The sequence below is a fragment of the Equus asinus genome, chromosome 5, assembly GCF_041296235.1.
Source record: "Equus asinus isolate D_3611 breed Donkey chromosome 5, EquAss-T2T_v2, whole genome shotgun sequence".
NCBI lineage: Eukaryota > Metazoa > Chordata > Mammalia > Perissodactyla > Equidae > Equus > Equus asinus.
Window position 1 is genome coordinate 64,503,516 of NC_091794.1, and position 23,431 is coordinate 64,526,946.

At 44.8% G+C, this 23,431-nt stretch overlaps 1 long non-coding RNA gene across 4 annotated transcripts in view; it reads right to left on the bottom strand.

The window, feature by feature from the left end:
* Positions 1-17,457, bottom strand: part of LOC123285530 (uncharacterized) — a 65,602-nt gene extending 48,145 nt beyond the window's left edge. The window contains exons 1-2 of one of the 4 annotated variants that reach the window (XR_011503353.1): positions 16,136-16,463; positions 14,694-14,895 (exon numbers count right to left, since the gene is read on the bottom strand). This is a non-coding gene — a long non-coding RNA (uncharacterized lncRNA). Of the gene's footprint in view, positions 1-14,693; positions 14,896-16,131 lie in introns of all 4 variants that reach the window. The other 3 variants (XR_011503351.1, XR_011503352.1, XR_011503354.1) reach the window with 3 other exon arrangements.
* Positions 17,458-23,431: the final 5,974 nt, after the last annotated feature.

The window sequence follows — 23,431 nt, forward strand, 5'->3', positions numbered from 1 at the left end:
CCTATGCCTTTTATGCCTGTTTATGTCACCTCTGCAAGAACCCGCAACTCCAGGTCACCTCCTTTCCAGAACTCTGCATCTCCCGCAGCTCTGCATGGCGCCCCCAGTCCCGAAATACTAAAGGCCTCCCCTGGGTCTTCAGGAAACTTAGTCACCAGCTATTCTCCCTGTATCCCCAGCCTCTTCTCTAGAGGCAGCCTTCACCATCTTGCTTTCCCAAGAATCCAGCTGTCCCTGAGGACACTGCTCCCCTGTAGCCCTTTTTAGTGGCAGCCACTCCCCTCTCACAGGCCAAACACCACTGGCCCTGGGGAGGGGATTCCTCTTGCCTCCCTCCCTCCTCACTATCTGCACCCTCCTGCCTCTTTGCATCCCAGGGCATCTGGAGGGACCGGCCATGCTTCTCCTTGTTGCAGTCATCTACCAACTCTGGGACACTCCCTCAGACCTTGAAGATTACAGCTCCTGGCTCACTGTCACTCTCCCCAACCCTGCTCCTGCCTTAATTCTCAGGGATTTCCATATCTACTCAGATAATCCTCCCAAAGCCCTGGCCCTTCTTTTTCTTTCTTCTCATCCAATGATCTGCCCTCCACCCTACCCTGGCTGCTCACGTCCAGAGTCATATTCCAGTCACATCATTACCAACAACTCCAGGCCCTGCCTCATCTGCTCTCTGACACCATCCCCCATCTTTCCATTTTCCTGCTTCTGGCACCTCTTCTGGACTGCTAATCCGTCTATTCTATCATCCTTTAATTGTCGCTCAGCCTCCTCTTCCCCTCACTTCCTAGTTTAAATTCCATGACCAATCTCAACTCGACTCTGCCTATGCCCACACCGCTGAATGAGTCTGCAGAAAACACACAAGACTTCAGGGAGTGTAGAGGGTGAGCCACATAATATCTTGAGGAAGAATATCCCAGAAACTAGGAATAGCACGTGCAACAGCCCCAAGGCATGAGAGTAAAAGAAACTGAACAGAATGAGCAAAGGGGAACATGACAAAGATGTTACAGAAGTGAGTAGCTAACCAGGTCATTTAGGGTTTTGTTGGCCGTGGTAAAGACTGCCTTCTCTCTGAGTGTGATGGGGAGCCATTGAAAGATTTTGAGAAAGGAGTGACATCAACTGACTTATACCTGTAGAAGTTACTCCGGCTGTGGTGTTGAGAATAGACTACAGGGAGCAAGGACAGGAGCAGGGAAACCCTCAAGGAGGCTATTGTAATCGTCCAGGCAAGAGATGGTGGTGGCTTAGGTAATTCTGGTAGCTGTGTGGATGCTGAAGAATGGTCTGATTCTGGATGTAGTTCAAATGTAAACAGGATATGATGACCAACTGGATATGGGGTGTGAATGAATGAGAGGGATTAGTCCATGTCACTGGTCATTTGTGTGTGTTTCTTTGCTGTTTGCCCACACAACTGAAAGGATGGAGATGCTGTCAACTGAACGGGGAAGACCGTGGGTGGGTGGAGCAGGGTTCCTCTTGAGAGAGTCTCAGGCAAATCTTCAGTCTCAATGAGGCCATTCTTGATCACCTTATTTTAAATTGTGCTCCCACCTCTGTACTCTCCCTCTCTTTTCCTGCTGCATTTTTCACAGCATGGATATCGGACAGTCTGCCTGACCCACTGTCCCCACCCCAATCCTTGGCGGGGTAGAACAGGGCACCTTGTCACCTGTCTCTCTGAGGATGCACTCAGTGGAGAGTGAACAACCCAAGAGGAAACAAAGGTGATGCTACCGGAAGAGGAAATGGGGCTGAGTGGGTAAACAAAAACAGATGTCCATCACACAAACTATAAACAGAAGACAAATCACTCTCTTTCCATTTATTTCTTTTTAAAGTCAGTTACAGCTACAGGAACAATAAATATTTTTCCTTCTCTATCAGAGATTTAAACCCAAACCTTCTAAGATGAGGTAATATATGCTGCTACCACATCCTTTTCTGCTTTCTACTGAAACAGGTGACCTCGGCAAATTAGGATCTTCCAGAATAAGCATGATCCCTGCCTGAGGTGTGATTTGGGGAGGGGCCAGTCAACATGCTCTGGCTATAATTTCATTTTGCCTTTAAGTACTCCAAATGGACCAAATGAATACCTTGCTCCATTAAGAACTATCTCAGGTAATGTGTCTGCTCATTCTATTAGACATTCATCTCTCCGGAGACTTCAGACAATGCTTTTTCACAATTAATATCCATGTAAGTACCCGCCTTTTGCAAACTGAGGCAGCAAGTCATTCAGGCCTCATGAGGCTGAAGCCCAGCTCCCCCATTTTGACTGTGTGCCCCCACCCTTCAACACACCCGCAGCTGAAGGGGAAAGGACCCAAAAGGTGAACAATATTCTGGGACATCAAGCCAACATATTCTCATTCTTGGTCATTTCTACATAGCACACCTGGTTGATGCAGAGCTTAGAGATTTTCCAGAATCTCTGGCAGAGCCTAAGATTGGGTTGTGAAGTATGGGGACTTCACAATGGAGACAAACGGCTGAGCCAGAGGCTTCAAGCATGTGCTAGCATGATGCCCCAGAAGATCCAATGAGTTCAGTTTCTCCTCTGCATGCATCAGCTTAGAGCCTGTCCCAAGCAGACAACCAGCAACAAAGACCATCAAGGATGCAGAGGATACTTGTGAACCTAGAGTCATCTTCTCCCCTTATTCTACCACAAAGTCAATTAAGCCTCCAATATTCCCAGATATCATCTTGGAGAGGAGTCATGGCGAGGTAGGAGGGGAGGTCTGTTACTTATTAGTCAGGGTTCTCTAGAGAAACAGAACCAACAGGAGATACATATATCTCACCATATATATATATATATATATATATATATATACCCCACCTCACCCATTTTTTCCCATGAAAACTACAATAAGGGCTCTGGCCCATGCTTTCCTCTCACTCCTTCTGCCTCCTGAAGACCCTGGAGCTTTCCCCATGCGGCCCAGTGTGGTATGATGTGCCCCCTCCTCTTGGGAATTGTAAGTAATAAATTCTTCTCTCAAGGCAGTTGTCTCCATGTCTATAACCTTAGCATACCTGATTAAAACAAATCCCAAGTACATTTTAAAACAGGAGGTAATCAGAAAGCTCATGCACTTATCTAAAGGAGACAGGGTCTTCCAAAGGGGCTTATTTTAAATGGAAGAGATGATGATGTTCTTAATTGGCAAGTTAAAATTTAAGTTGAGTTGTGGTGTGAGGAAATTTTCCATGCCACAGTGGGGAAGAGATATAAGCTTGCAAGAGGCCCGTTGCTCAGATGTTTGGTCGAATATTAAGGCAGAATGAAAGCTATTAACAGAATAACAAGATGGCTGCTGCTTTTCCTTTCATTAGTGTCTCAGTCGGCTGGGGCCACCATGACAAAACACCACAGACTGGGTGCTTGAAATAACAGAAATTCATTTTCGCTGGGAGCTGAAAGTCTGTGATCAGGATGGCGCATGGTTGGGTTCTGGTGAGCGTTCTCTTCCTGACTTGCGGAAGGCTGCCCTCTCTGTGCGCTCAGCATGTGCACGTGGAGAAAGAAAGAGAGCTCTCTTCCTCTTCTTATAAGGCCACCAATGTTATTGGATTAGGACCCTATCTTTAGGACCTCATTTAATCCTAATTACCTCCTAAAAGCCCCATCTCCGTGTATAGTCACATTGAGAGTTAAAGCTTCAACATATGAATTTGGGGGGACACCATTCCATGCATAGTCATTAGAATTTAAACAGGGATAACTGACCATGGTCTTCACGGCCTTCCTGAGGCACCCTCATATACTTTATCTCATCGGAGCAATGACAGACCCTGCCTGTCAGTGCTGCTGCGCGAGCAGAATCCATCATTCAGTATCAAAACTCTTAGCTGGGATTATCTGACTGATATTACAGGACTTCATGGGAAAGAATGAATTGGATTTTTCCAAATTTCTTCACCCAAATTTTCATATTCTTGAGGTTCCCAGGACACAAAAAGTGCTTATTAGGGGTCAGCCCCCTGGCCGAGTGGTTAAGTCTTTGCGCTCCACGGCGGCAGCCCAGGGTTTCGCCGGTTTGAATCCTGGGCGCAGACATGGCACTGCTCACCAGGCCATGTTGAGGCGGGGTCCCACATGCCACAACTAGAAGGACCCACAACTAGAATATGCAACTATGTACTGGGGAGCTTTGGGGAGAAAAAGGAAAAATAAAAAAATTTTTTAATTTATAAAAAAGTGCTTATTAGTTAACAAGAGTACGCTTTTTCAGGGCAGCTGGGTTCCAAGATGTTCCCACATTTACAAATGGGAGCCAAGATTTTATCAAACCCTGCCACTCTTTCAAAGCCAACTCAAAACCAATCTCAAGTTTTTCTGGACTGCCTTCTCCCACCTCTGAGGATCTGAAGCAGGTATAGTGTGAACCCTGGAATTTGACACATAACCGTGGAGCATGTGGCAATGGGTCTGCCCTCACTCAGCGGTGACTCTCCCCGTTCTGCTTTGGTCAATCCTGTTTCCATAGGATCATAAGCAGGCTACGAATTATGGGATTTCATGGTTCAAGACGTCAGCCTCCTGTGCTGTCACCTGCTTCCAGTCTCCTGTTCCCTCCCGCTTAGCAAATGCAGTGATTTATTTTCAGTCCTCGTTCTCTTTTCGACACATGTTGACAGCTGAGATGATGGATCACTCTCTCTCTTGAAACTCCTCTTCTGCAGCACCCCACTCCCAGGCTTCTTTCTCCTTCTCTGGCTGCTTTCTTGGCCTCGTTTGTTGGCTCCTCTCCTCCTCCCCATTCCTTACCTCTTGGTCTTGCCCTCAGGGCTCCAGCCTGGGACCTCTCCTCTTTTCACCCTACGCTGTCTAGTCTCTCCCTGCACAAACCCCTAGTCTTTACCTCTTGAATGCAGACGAGTCCTAAATCTACATCGCCAGCTTAGACTCCCCTCATAAGCTCAAGATAGGCAACCACTTTCATATGTCCTGTTGGACTTTCATATGTCCTAAAACTCCAAAAGTACAAAACGAATGTATTTCACCATAACCACTCCTCCTTCCCCAGACCAATGCCTCCTCCTGTGTTCTCTTCTTCAGGTAATGGCGCCACAGGAGTGAGTTCTTATACAACCCGAGTGAGCAACTCAATATTCTGTAACAAATATATTCCAATAAATACCATCTTCCTTCACAAACATATTTGACAAGATTTGTGGTCATCATAGGCTCATGGTTAAAGGTTATATTGCTAGGAGTTTCACAAAAGCCTTTTGTAGTTAATAGTTGAATACCTCAAAGATCTTCTTAACGTTCTTGGAAAACATGAAAGACAAAAATTCTAATTTATTATAACAAGAAGCAGAACGTACATAGATTTAACCTTAAGTAAATCATTGTCCCTCTGGGCTAATGCTCTTTACTGTTTGTTCTCCTGAAGTCAATGGAATAGCAAGTGTTCCCACCCAGGTCAGCCCCTAACAATGTTGGAGTGTGGATCAGTATTACAGTAGAGGCCCATATATCACTATCTAAACCATTGGAATTTATAATTCAAGATGGCAAACTATAAAATAAAATATATTTTATCTACTTAACAAATAAAATGCCATAAGGGCAAAAATTTTAAAAATGTGAAAGCTATGGTTTTAGTATGACTGAAAATTGTCAAAAATTCAAAGATAACTGAATTTCATTAGTATTGCATAAGTCTGGATAGTCTACGAACACGCCAGCGATATTTGGATGAATAAAATAAAGAGCTAAGTAGTTCACAAAATATTATATGTTTATTCCATAAAATTTATTTGTGCCTTCATTTCAGCAACATCACTAATTATGTTTTAGATTTAAGAGTTCACAGAATTTATGTTCCATCAATAGCAAAGATTTAATGGATTAAAAAATAAAATGTAACTATATTTAAAGCAGTCAACATTTGAATATATTTTCATCAAAATTATTTTTCATATTATTGTGAAAAGTTATTCTCATTAATTATCTATTAAATTAGAGGGCTACATACAAATTACAGTTAACAAATATCAATTTTTTAATAATATTTAAATGCAATAAGCTTTGAGACTAAGTAACATCACTCGGAAGGAATGCACAGAGAAGAGGACCCAGACTAGACCCAGGCTCTTCGATACTACAGGAAAACGGTCTGGGAAGCAGACATCGGCAGCAATAGGTCTCGGGATTCGAATAACTACATCTACCAACAACTTATGGAAGTAAGTAAGAAACAATGAAGACCCTATTGAAGAGCAAAGAGCTTATCGGACTAGCTGCATAATTAAAATGGGAATTAGTAAGTCAACATGAAGAAAAATGTTCAACCTCATTCATGAAAGAAATGAAAATTGAAACATGATGCAGTTTGGAGTAATTGTGGGTTTTTTCCGCATTTTTAAATGGACAGTTTTCAAATGTATTGAAAAGTGGACAGAACAGAAAAATGAACATCTGTATACCCATTATCCAGATTCAACATTTGTTAACATTTTGCTTCTTACTCATCTTTCTTTCAACACAAAAACACACACTTTTTTTTTTCTGCTGAACCACTTGAAAGTCAGTCGCACTTCGCATTACATTTCATTCCGAAACACTTGGACACGCACCTCCTTATCTGTGACGTTTTCCTATGTGATCAAAGGAACATTATCACACCTCAGTGTCAATTGAGTATATGCACATGGTTGCACAACAGAGCTCCAGATCTTCTTCATCTTGCAAAGTTGAAACTCTATATCTATTAAACAATAACTCCCCATTTCCCCATTACGCCCCAAAATTAATTTTAATTCAATAATATATCTAATATACAGTCCATATTCAAACTTCCCAAATTGTCTCCGAAAAGATTTTTGCAGTAGTCTCTTTAACTGCCGTATTTCTTTAGTCTCTTTTATTTTAGAATGTCTCCCTACCCTAGTTTTGCTTTTTATGACATTGATTTTCTTTACAAGTCCAGTTGTCTTGTAGAAGGTCTCATGTTCTGAATTAGTCTGATTGCTTCCTTATGATTACATTCCGATTAAATGTTTTTGGCAAGAACACTCCGTAGGTAATATTGTGTACCTCTTGTTGCGTCACACCGGGAAGACCATAATGCTGTTCATTCACTATTCGTGGTACAAAGTTGGATGATTTGGTTAAGGCTGACGGCCAGATCTCTCCTTTGTAAAGATACTTTTCCCCTTTGAAATTACTAAGTAATCTGTGGTGATACTGTGAGACCATGTGAATATTCCGTTTCCCAAAACCCTTTCACACAATTATTAAATCAGAGGTTGCAAAATGATTTTATAATTCGAATGTTTTTAACTTATTAACTGGCATTCTACTGTAAAGAAAAGCTTTCCTTTCTTTTTCCCCTTTATCCTTCTTATTTATTTATTATCATCATACTCTCATACATTTTTGTATTCAATATGTTATCACCCACTGTGGTCATTATTCTTTTTGATGCAAATATTGTCAGATTTGGCTTGTGGGACCCCCTTCAAGCTGTGCTTTTTGACATGACCCCATTAGTCTTTGAGCATTTTCTTACTTTCCGACACAATAGATTTTTCCAGGCTTACGTTGTATTTTCTCTGCCCAGGCATGGAGTCAGCCATTTTCCCAAGGAACACTGTTTCTTTTTGGTGGGGAGTGGTCTTGAGAAACTAAGGTCTGGGCTCTAGGACTGCTCTTGTCTACAGATGTGTGTCCCTGTTTCTTGGTCTTTTCAGTATAAACACCAGGAAAACACACACACACAGGTTTATTCCATATCTGCCATTCAAATCTAACACAGCTCTCCCTGGCTTTCCCCCTATTCCATGTTTGCATCTCTCTCTTTAGCCATAGTGAAAACTCTGGCTCATAAAAACATTAACGTGTGCATTAATTTGATCTATTCCATAATACACACAAAATTGTTTCAGAATTATGGCGCCAATACCACTAGCAACCACAAACCCTTTGTAAAGTCCAAACTTTCTTTGCCATTCTTTTCGTTCTAAGACTGCACCCCACCAAGAATATGCGCTCACAGTGCCACCTTCACAAACTATCTGAGTTTATCTTTTCTTTCCAAAGTTATCAATACAGTTTCCTTTTTATTTAATCTTAAGCATTGTTTATTGTAGTCCTAAGTTTATTTTTTGCATATGGAAAACATTTAGGAAGTTCAAGAGTTACAACTACAGAGCAAAGCTCCCGTCCCTTTCCTTCCACTCCAGTTGCCACTAAAGCCTAGATGGATGCTTTTTCAAATGCACCTGCATGCATATTTCTCATGTGTGTATGAAGTAACTTCATATAAATTCGTACCGTCTTCCTCCTACCAGACACTGTGTCCTAGGACCAGAGATGATGAAGACGAATGAGTGATGGACTGTGGGAGGGCAGGGAGCTATGATGGAAAGATATGACGTGGAACTTTCTGGTAAGAAAACAGATGGGCTTGTAAAAATTCAGAGAATTCTTTCAAAAGGGAAGAAATAGTCAGCTGTGTCCAATGTGGCTAGGAAGTCATGGAAGACGAGGGTGAAGAACTGACCAAGAGGGAGTCATTGGTGACCTGGACTAGAGTGTTTTCAGGAGGTGATGGGGAGGAAAGACTAATTAGATTGGAGTGGATTAAAGAGGGGCTGGGAGGTGAAGAAGGGAGATGTTGGTACGGGTGCCCCTTCTGAGGAGCATTTCCGCAAAGAGGAGCAGAGAGATGGGGCTACAGCTAGAGGCAAGCTTGATTTGAGGGAAGCACTTTCTTTTAACATGAGAGAAACTACGGCATGCTTGGGTGTTGATGGCAGTGCTCCCACACAGAGAGGGGAATCAATGGTGTGGGACAGAAAAAAAGACAACTGCAAGAGCAACGTCTTTGAACATACAGAAGGGGACAGGATCTAATGCACAAAAGGACTAGCACATAACTGAGGCTTAAGAATAATGTGTCGAGTGAAAAAGAAGGTAAGCAATGGACTCTTTCCTCAAAGTAATCAAGTCGAAAGAGAGGAGACGGATGACTGAAGCACTCCCCACCGAGCAGACACCACCGCAAGCGCTGTGGCTTCATAGAAGAGCAAGAACTTGGAGGAAGAAGCAGCACATTCTCAGTGGCGAAGATTCCCAGAGCAGGTGGCACCTGCTGGACCTTCAAAGACCAGAAGGAGAAGCAAAGGATTTCGAGGGAGAAAGGACATCACTCCAGCCTGAGGAAACAACGGGAGCAAAAGCAGGAGCGATGAAGCCTACAGCTTGCACCGTCACTTCACAAAACTCTTATTTTCACAACAGCCAACATCATACACAAATGGGGCTTTCTTATAAATATCTGGGGCTAAAGTTTGTTGATAGCACTCTTAATCGGCAGCTACGGGAGGAAGAACGTGGTTTTCTGCTCCTCTCTCTGCATATGTCATTGGCTGGCTCTGGAAAGTTCAGCGTGGAATCCTCTTCTTGCCACTTTCGTCTACAAGCCCTGGATGTCCTGACCACACCTTACACAGGGAGTACTTTCATCTCCTCCCCCGACTGGTGGAGAGAGCCTAGCAGCTTATTTAAACTTCTCAGTCTCGATTTTCTCCTCTGCAAAGTAGAGATGGTAATACCTAGAGTATTGTAGAGTGTTGTGTGGATTAAAGTAGGCAATACACATGACGTGCCTGCTCTGTGCTTGGAACAGAATATGTACTCAATAAATGGTGAGCTACTTCTGGTACTAATCATAGACAAGACCACATATACTTCTGATGTGATCAGCACTGTTTGAAGTCTTAGAAGGTATTAACTCACTGAATGCCTACTTCATCTTACAAAGTAGGAATTATCATTGCCTCTTCATAAATGAGAATCCTAAGGTAAACAAGCAGCAGAGCTGGGATGTGAGATGAGGCAGGCTGGCCACAGAGCCTTGCTACTCATCTTCTGTGCCACACTGACTCCCTAATAGTGAATAAAATCACATCAGGTCTAAGACCAGATCCATCTCCTTTTTTTTTTTTTTGGTGAAGAAGATTGGCCCTGAGCTAACATCTCTTGCCAATTTTCCTCTTTTTGCTTGAGGAATATTGTCACTGGGCTAACATCTATGCCAGTCTTCCTGTATTTTATGTGGGATGCCTCCAGCATGGCTTGATGAGCAGTGGTAGGTCAAACCCCGGGCCACTGAAGCAGAGCACGTGAACCTAACCACTACACGACTGGGCTGACCCCAGACCAGATCCACCTTTTGTCTTAGATCCATTTCCCTTATTAACAAGGAATCCAAAACTTAAGCCAGTAGAGTTAGGAATTGTTATGTTCTCCATAACTGTGGAAGCCAGCAAGAAGCGTGAAAAATGATCTATGCATTTTATTGACATGCTTCAGTTTGACCAAATTTCCTTCACTCCCCAGTTGTTACTGTAATAATAAAATTCAACCTACTTTGTTTTATTTATGTTTAAAAATTTGCCATTATTCAAGAGTATACAGAAATGCTAGGAACGTATCCAACCAAAACACTTCCACAAGCCTACAAAGAAATATGAACAAAAATATTTACTTCAGTACTTTTTATAATATTGAAATATTAGAAACCACCCAAATATCTTTCCGTAGGGGTCTAATTAAAGTGTGGCGCATCCATGCACTACAGGACAGATTTCAACAAGATAAGAAAAAACTCTCATATGTAAAACGAAAAAGCAAGATGCAAAACTGTGTGTCTAAATTGGTCCTACCCTTGAAAATTAATGCATATTTAGTATGTGCATAAAAAAACATTAGAGAAATAATCCTCAAACCCTTAACGGTAGTTATGAGGAAGAAATAACAGATGACTTTTGAATTACTAAATTATACATTTCTGGATTGTTTGAATTATTTACAAGCACTTATTCACTTCTGATATCAGAAGAAAACAATATATTGTTTAAGTAGGCAGAAGAGGCGAGGCCAGTCAGAAACAAGCAGCCTCAAGCAGGCTCTCATCCTGCGTCTGTGAGCGGCTGCCTCGTTTCCAGGAAATCCACACAAACATGCATCCCCTGACCCTGTCCATGGTAGGAAACTTGGCCGTTACGCCGATGAAAGGAATTAGCATCACTGTGAAATCACACTGGTTTGGCTGTGGAAAGAAAGAGGCGGTAAGTCAACTCAGCTTTCGAGAACTTCACTTTGTTCCCATCAGGCCTCAGAACCTTCCCGGCCATAAAAGTAACAGAGACAAGATAAATAATCACTAGAATAGCTGAGGTTTTTACAGTGATCCACAAATTTCAGAGTCTCTCACAACCATTTATACCACATTTCGCGTCTGCTCCTTCCGAAAGCTCTGGGAAACATATTTTTCAGAAGAGGAAGCTGCTGGTAAGATGCAGCAGGACCAGAACCCAGAATGTCTTGTGTCCACTAGCAAAGAGTGTCATCCTGGAATCAGCCAGAATAATAATGAGTACAATTTATTTTTAGGCAAAATATATCTCTTCCTGAAAAGCTAAATAAACAGTGTATCTATCAAAGAAGAACAACTGACAGTAGGTGAACCATGTAGAAAATGCAATGGAAACTGAGGCCACGCATGAAGCCATAGATGAAGGCGACATCAGTCAGCCTGGCTTCCCCTGGATCTTGGAGAGTGGTTCAGAGTAAATTTGAATGTGGTGACAATGCACTGGAGGGTTTCAGTCTTATGGGCACTTGGCATTGTCCCCTCTCCATTCTGTCGCCATGGGCCTGACTGTGTGAGGAGAATGGGAACACTGGGAAGGCGGCCCCTCCCCTGCCAATCTCATTTGCAGGACTGTGTCCTCCTCCCCTGGAAGCCAGGAATCCACCACGGCCTCTGGGATGGCCAATGTTTGTTTCACAAAGGCAAAAATTAAGATCTGAAATCATTATGCAAATTCCTCTAGGTGATTGAGTGACAAGATCAAGCATAAGATCCACCTTTCTCAACTCCAACCTCAGTGCCAGCCCACAAAATGGAGAAGCCCAGCCCACACCTCATTTCAATTCTCATTCTATCCACAGCACAAACCTCACCTCTCTGCTTTTTCTAATTAACCTCCCTTGCTTCCTTTTCACTCTCACTCTGAGCTGAGTCCATTACTCTTGTTCAGCCAAAGGAGGAAGAGGGAATAAATAGATTAATAAAGTAAGGTAGAGAAAGAGGTGATCCAAATAGTGGGTAAAATAGTTGGCTATCATATTTTAAGACAACATTGTTCCAATAATTTTGATGCCTTATTATAGATACAAAACTTCAGTTTTTAAAAACTAGAAAAATATATTTTCTTCTCAGTCTTCAGTGGGCCCTTTATAGAGGAAGGCCCTTGCCAACATTCCCAGCTGAGACCTCAATGAATGGACAGGCAGTTTGAAAACAAGAATAAAAATTATTCTGAATCTACTTCCCCAACCCAGGTTTTCTGAACTCTTTCTTTCCACTAGCAAATGGGACAGCCTGAAAACAGAGATGCTGAGATACGCTATCTTTGTGAATGAAGACCAGATTCCTCCATAGGCAAACTCTATTAGTCTTCCCTTCACAGTGCAAGAACCACGGATCAACAAAATGCGTATGTCCATTTATACAATAGAATACCGTTCAACAATAAAAAGGAACCAAAATACTGATAATGCTACAACGTGACAGAACCTCAAAAACATTATGTTCAGTGGAAGAAGCCAGTCACAAAAGACAACGGGTATGATTCCATCTATATTAAATGTCTAGAACAGAAAAATCTCTAGAGACAGGAAGTAGGCTCCTGGCTGCCTGGGGCTGGGGTAGGGTGGGAATGAACTTGAAGCAGGCACAAGAGGTCTCACTGAGATGCTGAGAATGGCCTAAAACTGACTTGTGGTGATGAGCACACAGCTCACTAAATTTACTAAAGGGCGTTAAAAGAACACTTAAAATGGGTGGATTTTGTGGTATATAAATTATATCTCAGCACAGTTGCTTTAAAACAATGCAAGAGTCTCCTGCAAATCTCAGGTTGCCAGATTCAACTCCACATTCCTGCCAGTGTTTGCGCCACTTCAGAGAAAATGACACGCCTGACATCATCTTTGTAAAATTATATGATGTCCCAAGACTTGCCACGGAAGAGCCCCAAAAGCAAGCACAAACAGCAAAATCCCCCAATTCTTTTCGTTTAGCAAAGCTGACTGTCATCTTCTTACAGACTTCCCCTCTGCTTGCTGAAATGACTTTTGCTTGTTTACTTTTTATGGGAACTTTGCTACTGTCTAAACACGAGCGTTTCATTTGAAGTTGACTGCAGCATCATTTACTTCTTTTTTTTAAGATTTTATTTTTTTCCTTTTTCTCCCCAAAGCCCCCCAGTACATAGTTGTAGATTCTTTGTTGTGGGTCCTTCTAGTTGTGGCATGTGGGACGCTGCCTCAGCGTGGTTTGATGAGCAGTGCCATGTCCGCGCCCAGGATTCGAACTGACGAAACACTGGGCCGTCTGCAGCGGAGCGCACGAACTCAACCACTCGGCCACGGGGCCAGCCCCGAATCATTTACTTTTGCGTGGTCAGCTGGGATAGCCAAGTGTTAACCAGCATAGAGTCAAATTTATCCAAACTATAGCATTCACTCTTGGTTTCTTATTTGGCTAAAAAGCAAGTTAGAGGCTTTTTCCAATCTTAAAAATATTTATGGATAATCTTTTCTTTCTATTTTACTTATAATGTATTTATAGTTCATGAAAGCTGTGAGTATCAATTCATTCTTTCCTTTTAAAATGTTATGCAGGTGGATGTATATACAAGGATTTCAGTCTTGTTGGTAGCAGCAAAATATTGTTCATAAATAGGGAAACTGGTTAAATAAATTATTATACATCCGAACAGGGAATGAATTACTATGTTATTAAAAATATGGAGCAAAATCTATAGGAACTGGTGTGGAACTACCTCCAAGGTATGTTGTTAAGTTAAAATAGATGTGAACCAGCATGCTTCTTACGCTGCCCTTTGTATTCTGTTTCTAAAAGAATATACGCATAAATGCTGCACACACTTAAGCATCTGAGTGTAGACACGCCAGATTGGTACAAGTGCATTCTTGTCGGGAAGGGAACTGGGTATCTGGGGGTTTGCCCTGGCAGGGTCGCTAGCTTTCCGGTACATATTCTTTAATATTGTTGAAATGTTTACCACATACGTTATTATCCTTTGAAAAAATTTTTTATGTTTTACACCTTTACCCCTATGTTTGGTAAACCATATTTCAGTTAATAAGTTAGAAAAAGAAAACAATTTGTGGCCAGCCCAGTGGCATTATGGTTGGATTCGTGCACTCTACTTCGGATCCTGGGCACGAACCTGCACACCACTCATCAAGCCACGCTGTGGCAGCATCCCACACACAAAAGAGTAGAGGAAGATCAGCAACAGATGTTAGCTCAGGGCCAATCTTCCTCACACAGACGCAAAAATACAATTCAAATACTCTAACAACTTTTGTCCAAATAAAATAATAATGACCAAATTTTAATACATAGTTTAATAAGAAAGTTATTTGAAGACTTCAATTTCCCCACCTCTAAAACAGAGATATTATTATGAAGATCAATGGCGTAACATCTGTAAGATTTTGTAAGATGCAGAATCATTGAGATGGAGTTTGCAGGGGCAGCTCACCCTTGGGTGTAGTAAATGGAGTTCAGCTGCAAGAGCAATGGATCTCTCCGTAGTGGACATTTGCTACTTACTCATTGCAGGATCACACAGCTTGAATTGGACTTGACGTATGGTGATCAATTATGCCTTTTGGTATCACGGGATCAAATTCATTATCAGATCCTTGGGGACTACGTTTAGCATTAAATACGTTTGCAGCAGCAGACAAATTCATAGTCTGACTGTCAGTTCATTGCACTGCCTCATCATTCTTCTGCTATACAATTAATTTAGCTGAAGAAACAGTAACAAACACATCCTAAAATTATGATGGCACATTACAGTACACAAAACACACCTACAAGATTTATCACATTCCACCCTCTTAGCAACTCTGTGGGGCAGGCAGACACACATGACGTCTGCCTCATGGTGAGTCATAGTTAAATCATCCAATCAGGAAGCAGAGAGCTGAGACAAGAAGCTGGGTTCCCAAATCCCGCCTCACAGAGGTAAACATATTTCACAGCAGGTATGTGAGAATTCAGAAAAGGCTGTGTTTGTATATATAAAATCTGTTTCGTTATATTAGAACATAAAGACAATGGCCAATTTCATAATTTGTTTTTGGTGAAGATAATTCACATAGACATTGTTTCATTTGCAGTTTGAACTTACTTGACAATTGTAATATCTAAATTCACATGCATAGCTAAAGCGTGTTCCTGTGTGATGGGGACCATTCATCCTCATAGGCTCATTTATGACTCATGGATTTGTGTGGGTGTTGAAGAGAAAATCCAAAGAAAGAAGAATGGGAAAAGATTTCTTTATATATTTAAGTACAAATAATAGAAAGAGGCCGAACTAAGTTATCAATGACGGTGAAGTGAAATGTTCTCTGGAAAATCCATGGCCATAGCATTAATGCTGCCTGACGAACGTGACTGCTTAAAACTCTGGTCTGGAAAACCTGTTCATAAATGCTTTTTCATTCTTGTTATTACATGAGATCACTGTTCCTAATTTTTCCAGGCTTACAAATGCAGTAATTGGCTTTACACATTTCAGTGATTGAAGATGTATGGTTTTAATATGCATGGCGCATTGGGAAGAGCAACTCTGGCTGTCCTTCAATGTGTTGCTCTGGACTAAGGTGGATTCTCACCATGTTTTGCAGCAAGGTGTGAAGACATTTATTATTTTAAACATTAACCACTTATTGTATGACAAAAACATAATATTAGAGAACATAATAAATTATCATCATTATGATTCTTATACACACACATTAATAAAGACATTAAATCGCATCCCTAAGCCCAGAATCTGGGGACTCTGACAATATCCCATCGATGTGATTTTGTTGCAGTATTTTTCAAGATTTAATGGAGTTAAGCTATTTAGTTTGCTTTTGGACATTGTCTAACTTGGTAGAAAAAAAATCACCTAATCTGGGAAGGAAAAGTATCACAATTTTATGTAAGTGCTGAAATTGTCTTTCTTCATAGCTTAAAAGGAAATACTTACTCACAGCGGAATGAGTCACCTCCCTTTTATTTGGTTCCAACTTGCAGAGTCATCTCGCTGCTAAAATGGTTTCAGAGCCGGAGACAGGAGGTTTCTAAGTCAGAAAGAAACTCCCCTTGTCTTTGAATATGTGCCTTTTTAGAATTGAACCTCAAGGTCTGACAGCAACTAAATCTTGTTTTCCATGAGATATATTTAGCAAGACTTAGCATTCCTTCGAAGAGTCCACGCGCGTTATTCTAACGATCACGCACGGTGTCACTGAGTAACTTCCGCCCCTTCCTGCAGAAGTCTTGAGAACACCGCCGGGAGGGGGTAAAGGACAGCTGACCGAGACCCGGTCAAGTGTGACTTCCGGTTTTGTTTTTTGTCTTAGAGACTGATTTAGCTAACCTAAGCTAAAGGAAAGCTAATTACCTTGTATTTGAGTTAATGTGAGACTTCACGTTGTATTTTGAAATGTTAAACGCTTACCGGCCTCTTATTGAACATTTACATATATATGTATGTGTTTATAATTATATATTAGTGTACATGGCTTTTATCCTGGATAATGGATTATAGTGAGCAGGGCTGTTCCGGGGAAGCGTTTGCACTGAAAAAACGGACAACGTTATGAAAGTATGTTACCAGAGATGAAAGTGTAAAGGCGTGCAAGAGCTTGCTGCAGCGTGTCTGCGGCTCAGGGAACCGCTGGTGCCGGGGCCTGAACGCGGGGCAGCGAGCAGGGCGTGAACGCGGGGCAGCGAGCCGGGTCTGAACGCGGGGCAGCGAGCGGGGCCTGAACGCGGGGCAGCGAGCAGGGCGTGAACGCGGGGCAGCGAGCCGGGTCTGAACGCGGGGCAGCGAGCGGGAGGCGAAGCCCGAGACCAGAGCAGGGCGGACACGCCCACTTCCCAAGCGAGGCCTCCCGTGACCTCCCGGGAGGACGCGGCATCTCTCGCTCAGTCTGCCGCGCTTTGACTGCCATGTGGACTTAGGGTCCGCTAAACGAGCTGTGTCCACAGGGGAAACTGAGCTATGCCTTATGGCTGTTCTACGATTTCCTAAGCTCAGTTGTCCTCCTCGCCTAGTAGCAAATGGGCAAAATGAAACATGCTTGGGGACAGCTGACGGGTGTTTAACAGTCAGGAGATAAGCACTCCACGCCCCGCCTCCAGAGGGGACGCCAGGCTCCCCGAGGGCTTGGCCCCTGGAGCCCGAGGAGGATGCTGTAGAAATGTTATCATCTTGCTGGGATCCGTTGTGTACCTCCCAGAACTTGAACTTCAAAGTCCTGAGGCAGTTGCTCAACAGAGCAGACTGGGTGCTGGCCGCTCGCAGGCCCGGGCCGGGCGGGGACGCCGTGGGCGCGCGCCGCGCTGGGCCGTCGGCGGAGCTGGGGAGGCCGCGGGAGCGCCCGCAGACACAGGGCCCGGCCCGGGTCCCGGCGGCGCCGCGCCTCCGTCTGTCGCTCGGGCTGCGGCCAGAGAGGGCTCACGCTGCGGACTCCCGCCTGAGGAATCCTGAGCACTAAGCGAGGGGCAGGGCTTATCAGGCGGGAAAAGACACGGGGAGGGACACGGGGCCGGAGGGGTGCAGGACTCATCCCGCAGGCGGAAATCCAAACGTGGGGGAGCTTCCCAAATCCGGGTTTACACACCCAAGGCCAGCAGGCAGGGGGACGCACCAGCGAACAGCTCCGACAGGAGAGCCGTTCTGAGACTGAGCCCTCTGTCTGATCCGAGGGTTGCTCATCCCAAGACTCCTTGGTTATTCCTTGCTAAAAAGCTATTGCCTCAGCATGAAGAAAGCTATACTTCACCAACAAGGGTGGGTTCCAACAACGTATATTTATGGGCGTTTATTGATGTCAAAATATGCCAGATACTCAGGGATCAGCTTGAAACAGAAGAAAAAAACCCGTTTGCCTCCATCTCCTCAGCATCCATAGGACTCAGAGCTGAAAGAGGCCTTGCAGGGTTCCTACCCCGTCCTTCCATTTTTCAGACGTGCGACCGAGGTCCAGAGTGGCCATGTGACTTGCTTGGGCACACCGTGAGTGACGGTGCTGGACTGGAACTTCTTTCCAGAGCCCGGGCTGTTAATATTCACAGAGCCCTGTGGAGGAAGGAATATGTGTCTGGAGCTTCAGTGAGCAGAGTATCAGAACTTCAAAACCCACAGAAGGGAGGAAGCCCCACGACCTCTGCTCGCCGGTAGGAAGTCGAGCGAGAGGAGAGTACAGCCAGCCTCTGTCTGCGGCCTCCGTGTCCGCGGTTCCATTCAGCCAGCCCGGGAGGAAAGCCTGCCGGGGTGCGTCTGAGCTAACAATGTACGGACTTTTTCTTTCCTAAACAATACAGTGTAACAACTGTTTGCATCGTATCCGGCGTTTGTAAGTAATCCGGGGATGAGTTAGAGGAAGCAGGAGGAGCGCTGGGCCATGTGCAAATACTACACTGCTTTATACGCGGGACTTGGGCGTCCGCGGGTTTGATATCCATGCGAGCGCTGGAACCAGTCCTATCCCCGCAGATTCCGAGGGCCGACTGTACTGAAAATTTATGAAAGATAATTTCTATTTGTCCCTGGAGAAGTGGATGTGTGATCTGGGATATATTAGGAAAACGTACACCTGGAAGTAACAAAAACCCCAAGCTTTGAGGGCTGAAATGAATGGGGGGAGGAGGGCGGGAGGTATTTTTCTCACGTAATGAGATATCTGGAGATGGGCAGCTGCTGGCAGTAGTTTAGCAACTCCGGAAGTCACAGGCAGCATCGCGTGATTCTGTTAAGCTGTTTCCTGGTCACAAAGTGGCTGCCATAGCTGCAAGCACACATCCTGTGTTACAGGCACCCCTAGCTGCAAAGAAGGCTAGGAGAGCAAATGTTTAGGTCTTCCAGTATTTCCCGCAGACCTAGGCAAGGGAGAAAGCGCTTAGAATGGGCCTTGGGCCAGGCAGCACATAAACCTGGGGTGGCAGGTGTGGGCTTATGTTTCATGCTGCATCCCCGCGGCAGACAGTGTTAGTCAACCAAGCTTGGATGTGTCCCTGAGACTTCTCAGCAGAGTCTGTCAAGCAAGTGCTGCCAGTTGATGGAACCTGGCCCATGACATGAAGCCTGTTTCCTCTCCCTAATTATTTTCAGTTTCCATGGCACCTCTGCGGTATGACATAGAGTTTAAATATCCAAATGGTAGACACACAGAAAGGCCCGGGACAGGCTTTGGTCCTGATCCTTCATGTTACAGTGGAGGAAACTGAAGCTGGGAGTGGCTGGGGTCTCACTTATGGTCACACAATGAGATAGTTGAATGTGGGCCATTTCAGAACAGTTGCCTTGAAAGGCTTTAAACTTATTCCAGTGTTTCTGACACTACTCAAAACATCTCTGAAACTCCTGCTTTAGAATTTCTTTCATTTAGTTAATGAGCTGCTAACACAAGAAAACTTAGCTCTTCTGTTTGATAGATGACTTCTGTCTTCTTCCCCACCCTCTGCCCCCACCAAACACTACTGCCCAGCTCACTCACTCGTTAATTCAATAAAAATGTGTTAGCGTGAGTACACCAGATCCATTGCATGACTTGACTTCACATGACTCTGGGTTGTTTTGGAAAATGAAATCTACTTTTGGCCTTCAACATTTAGCTGACCATCTCCCCATCTTCCCTGTCACGCTAAGGCTGGTTCATGAAGCAGGCCGCCTGCTACGGGCACTTGTTCTAGAGTCAGTGTTGTCCAGTAGAACTTTTTTGGTGACGTGAGTGTTCTGTAATCTGTGTTGCCCAATACAGTAGTCTCTAGCCATATGTAGCTATTTAGCTCTTGAAATGTGACTAGAGTGACCAAGGAACTGAATTTTTTATTTTGTTTTAACTAATTTAAGTTTAAATAGCCACATGTGGCTAATGGCTGCCATATTGGATAGCGCAGTTCTAGATCATTCCTCTTTATCTCCATGCCTGGCTCATAGTTCCCTCTCTTCTCTGGAACCCCCATGTGGTTGTCTGGACTTGGTCTCTTCTCTGGCTCAACTTCCCTTTCTAGTTTTGGCAACTCCATGATTCAGGGGAGATGCTCTATGCTCTAGCTCCAGGTCCATGGACCCCTGTGGATTGTCCTCTCCTGATCACCAGACACAAGCAGGCCAGGAGATTCAAGCATTTGCCATCACCCTGGAGGTATTCAAAACGATGTCCTGAAGGCCCTTTGCCTTTTTGTTGGAGAGTCACAAAATTAGAAATTTGCCGCGCATCCTGGGATGGCTTTATCCTGACGTAGAGTTTGGTGCCACCGCAACAAGTAGTCGTTGCAAAATCTTCCTCTGTAATCACTGAATGCTTGGAAACAAGACTGGACAACAATTCTTATTCTTGACACTCCAAGGCACCTCAAATAGTTGGTCACTCACTGAATGAAGCAGTATTTCCATGGTATAATGATCGCATTCTTGGAGCCTTTAGTGGATGTGCATTTGTGCAGAGTTCTTCCACTCACCACTGTTGGAATCTGAGACACCAGAGGCTGGAGGTGAGCGGAAAACTCCTATGGCAGGTTGTGTTTTCCAAAGATGGCCACAACAATGGCTCCCATCTCATGTTCTTCTCCCTTTGAATAGGAGAAGCCTTGTGACTTTGGAAGGCAAGTGACACATCCTTGGAGTTTAAACCGCCAGGTAAGAAGTCCAGCTTCTCTGAGGCTGCCATGCTGTGAGGAAGTGCAAGCCAATGGAGAGGAGGCATGTGGATGCCCCAGTTGGCAGTTATGGCCTTCGAGTCTTCCCAGGCCAGGCATCAGACATGTGAGCAGGAGCTTCAGATCACCCCTAGCCTTTCAGTGTCCCCAGACACACGTGGAGCAGAGCAAACCCATCTCCGTTGTGCCTGTTTCACACTCTTGGCCCACAGAATTTGTGAGCACAACAAAAATGGTGGTTGTTTGATGCCGCTGAGTTTGGGGCAGTGGTACCCACAATTGCTCCATAAGTCCCAGGAATGAGTGGCAAAACGTCGGTCCCTGCTGCAGTTCCCAAACAGAGAGCACTTGCCACCCTTCCCTGGGCCAGCTTCACCAGCCACTGCCCCACGGTGCAGCGAGAGGTCTGGAAGGATTTTCTCACGAGGACAGATACCCCAGAGCACTGGCCTTTCCTAAGCAGCACAGCATGACGAACAGGGTATTAGAAGGAAGCAAAGCACTTCACTGACTTCAGACAGGAGATGGGCCCCCACACTGAGGGCTTTCAGGGGCAAACTTGGGGCTGTGAGTGGTGAGTTCCTGCCCTTGGAGTCTGCTTAATAGTTCAGAGATAACCCCTCAGGTGGAGGCATTGTTGATAACAAAATTACTAAATTCTCCAGGACGTCATTCAAAGGAGGGCCCTTCCAGGCAAGAGACGTCCCTAGCGCCTGCTGAGCCAGCGGCGGGTGTCATCGTGGAGCTGCCAGACGAGGGCTGGGAGCGAGGAGCAGCCTGCTTTGGAAGGAGGGCGATATTCATGAGGATAAGCCATTTTTCCTCCTCATACTAAGGAAGAAAGGGAGTGAATCCTGTTTTGTTACAGTTCCTTAGGGACTCCTGGTTAAAAATTGAAGTTAAGAAAGGAGGTCCCCAAAAGACGTGCTCATAAGTTTGGGTTTTCTTCCAGAAGGAAGACCAACACCTTATTCCCTGTTTGGCTATTTATCTGGCCACTGGGCTCCTGAGCTGCCCAGAAGCTTGCGGATTGGGAAAGTGCACGGGGGAGAGGCGGCGAGTGGATGGGCTTGGGACGGGGGCGAGGATGCCTCTCAAGTTCCCTGGTCTCAGAGGCGTGCCTGAGGGATCTGATGCCAGCCCGCAGGCCCCAGCTTTGGAGGCTAGGGCAGGCAGAGGAGCTTGGGGCTACAGGGTGACCAGATGGCTGAGCTTGGAGCAAAGAGACCAACACAAGCCGAGGAGCATGGGGCATGGCATGCCTCACAGGTGCCACCAAAGCCTTGGGGGGGAGGGGCCACCAACAATGGCATGGATCTGTGGTGGCACCCATGGGAAAGAGGACCAGACCTCGACACAGGGTCTTGCTTAAGGAGGCAGCTTTCTTCCCCTGCAAAGCCAAGGAAGAGGAGGCAGGTGGTAAAGGGAGCAGACCCCAACCCCTCACTCCAGGCCCCTGGAACAGCGCGCAGAGCCGGACCTCAGCAAAGAGGAAAGACTGGCATCAAATATGAGGTTGGCGTTTAAAACAAATAGGACCGAGTTTTAATAACTGGGTCACACTATTTTAATAACTGCAAAGCTGCAGAATTATGGAGCTGGACTGAGATGACATTTAAGGACACCATCAAGCCAGCAGCAGGGCGTAGATAGGGACAGATATTCGGAAAATAAAGCTTTTTATATATGCACCCCCAAGGGCTGAATAAGCAGTGCTCAGACTGGTTACACACCTCACTGACGGCAAGGCAGAGAGCGTGGCAGGTCAGGTGCAGGTCCTGGGTCTCGCAGCCCCGGGCTGAATGCCGCCCGCACCAGCTGGGGGACCCCCAGCACATCCCGTGAAGCCACTTAGCTCTCAGCTTCCTATTTATAAAGTGGAGCTAATACGTCCTATGTCGCACAGTTACATTTACATGAAATAACGTCTATACAACTTCAGAAATAAAAAGGAGGTGGTTTTTGCTCTCTGCTTGCTCCCCCATGTGTCACGTGGTAAGAAGAGCTCCTTCATCTTAGCTCCTCGGGTGGCTGCCTCCTTGCCCATCCACGGCTATACAGGTCCTCCAGCTCCCACGTCACTGACCGCTGACAAAGTGAGGTTCTTTCCTGCCTCGGGGTCCCCCCAGACTCCCCTCCATTCCCCGCTGGATCGGTTTTCCTTGCAGGCCCTCAGCAGCAACCACCAGGCATATCTTTTTTCTGCCTCAACAATTTTTTCCTCTTTCCCTTGAGTACCTCTTTCCCCTGAGTTGGTGCTGCCACCCAAGGACTGCCCATTTCCCTTACGGACCCTCTGAGAGGGGCCGCTCCAGACCCACTTCTGGGCTGTTGAGGCTTCTTGGCAATGTTAGCTCCGCTGCACAGTGCCGTGCTGGTGGACGTTTTTTTTTTAATCAAGGTATTATGGTAAACTATACGGATCTTAAATGTAGAGCTTCATGAAATTTTACAAATGTATACAGCCACGTAACCACTACCGAGGTCAAGATTTTTAAAAATCACATCACCCCAAAAGGCTTCCACGCACTCCTTTCCAGTCAGTAACCTGCTCCCCCCGGAGGTAACCAGCATTCTGACTTCTAACATCACAGATTTGTTTCGCCTGTGTTTGAACT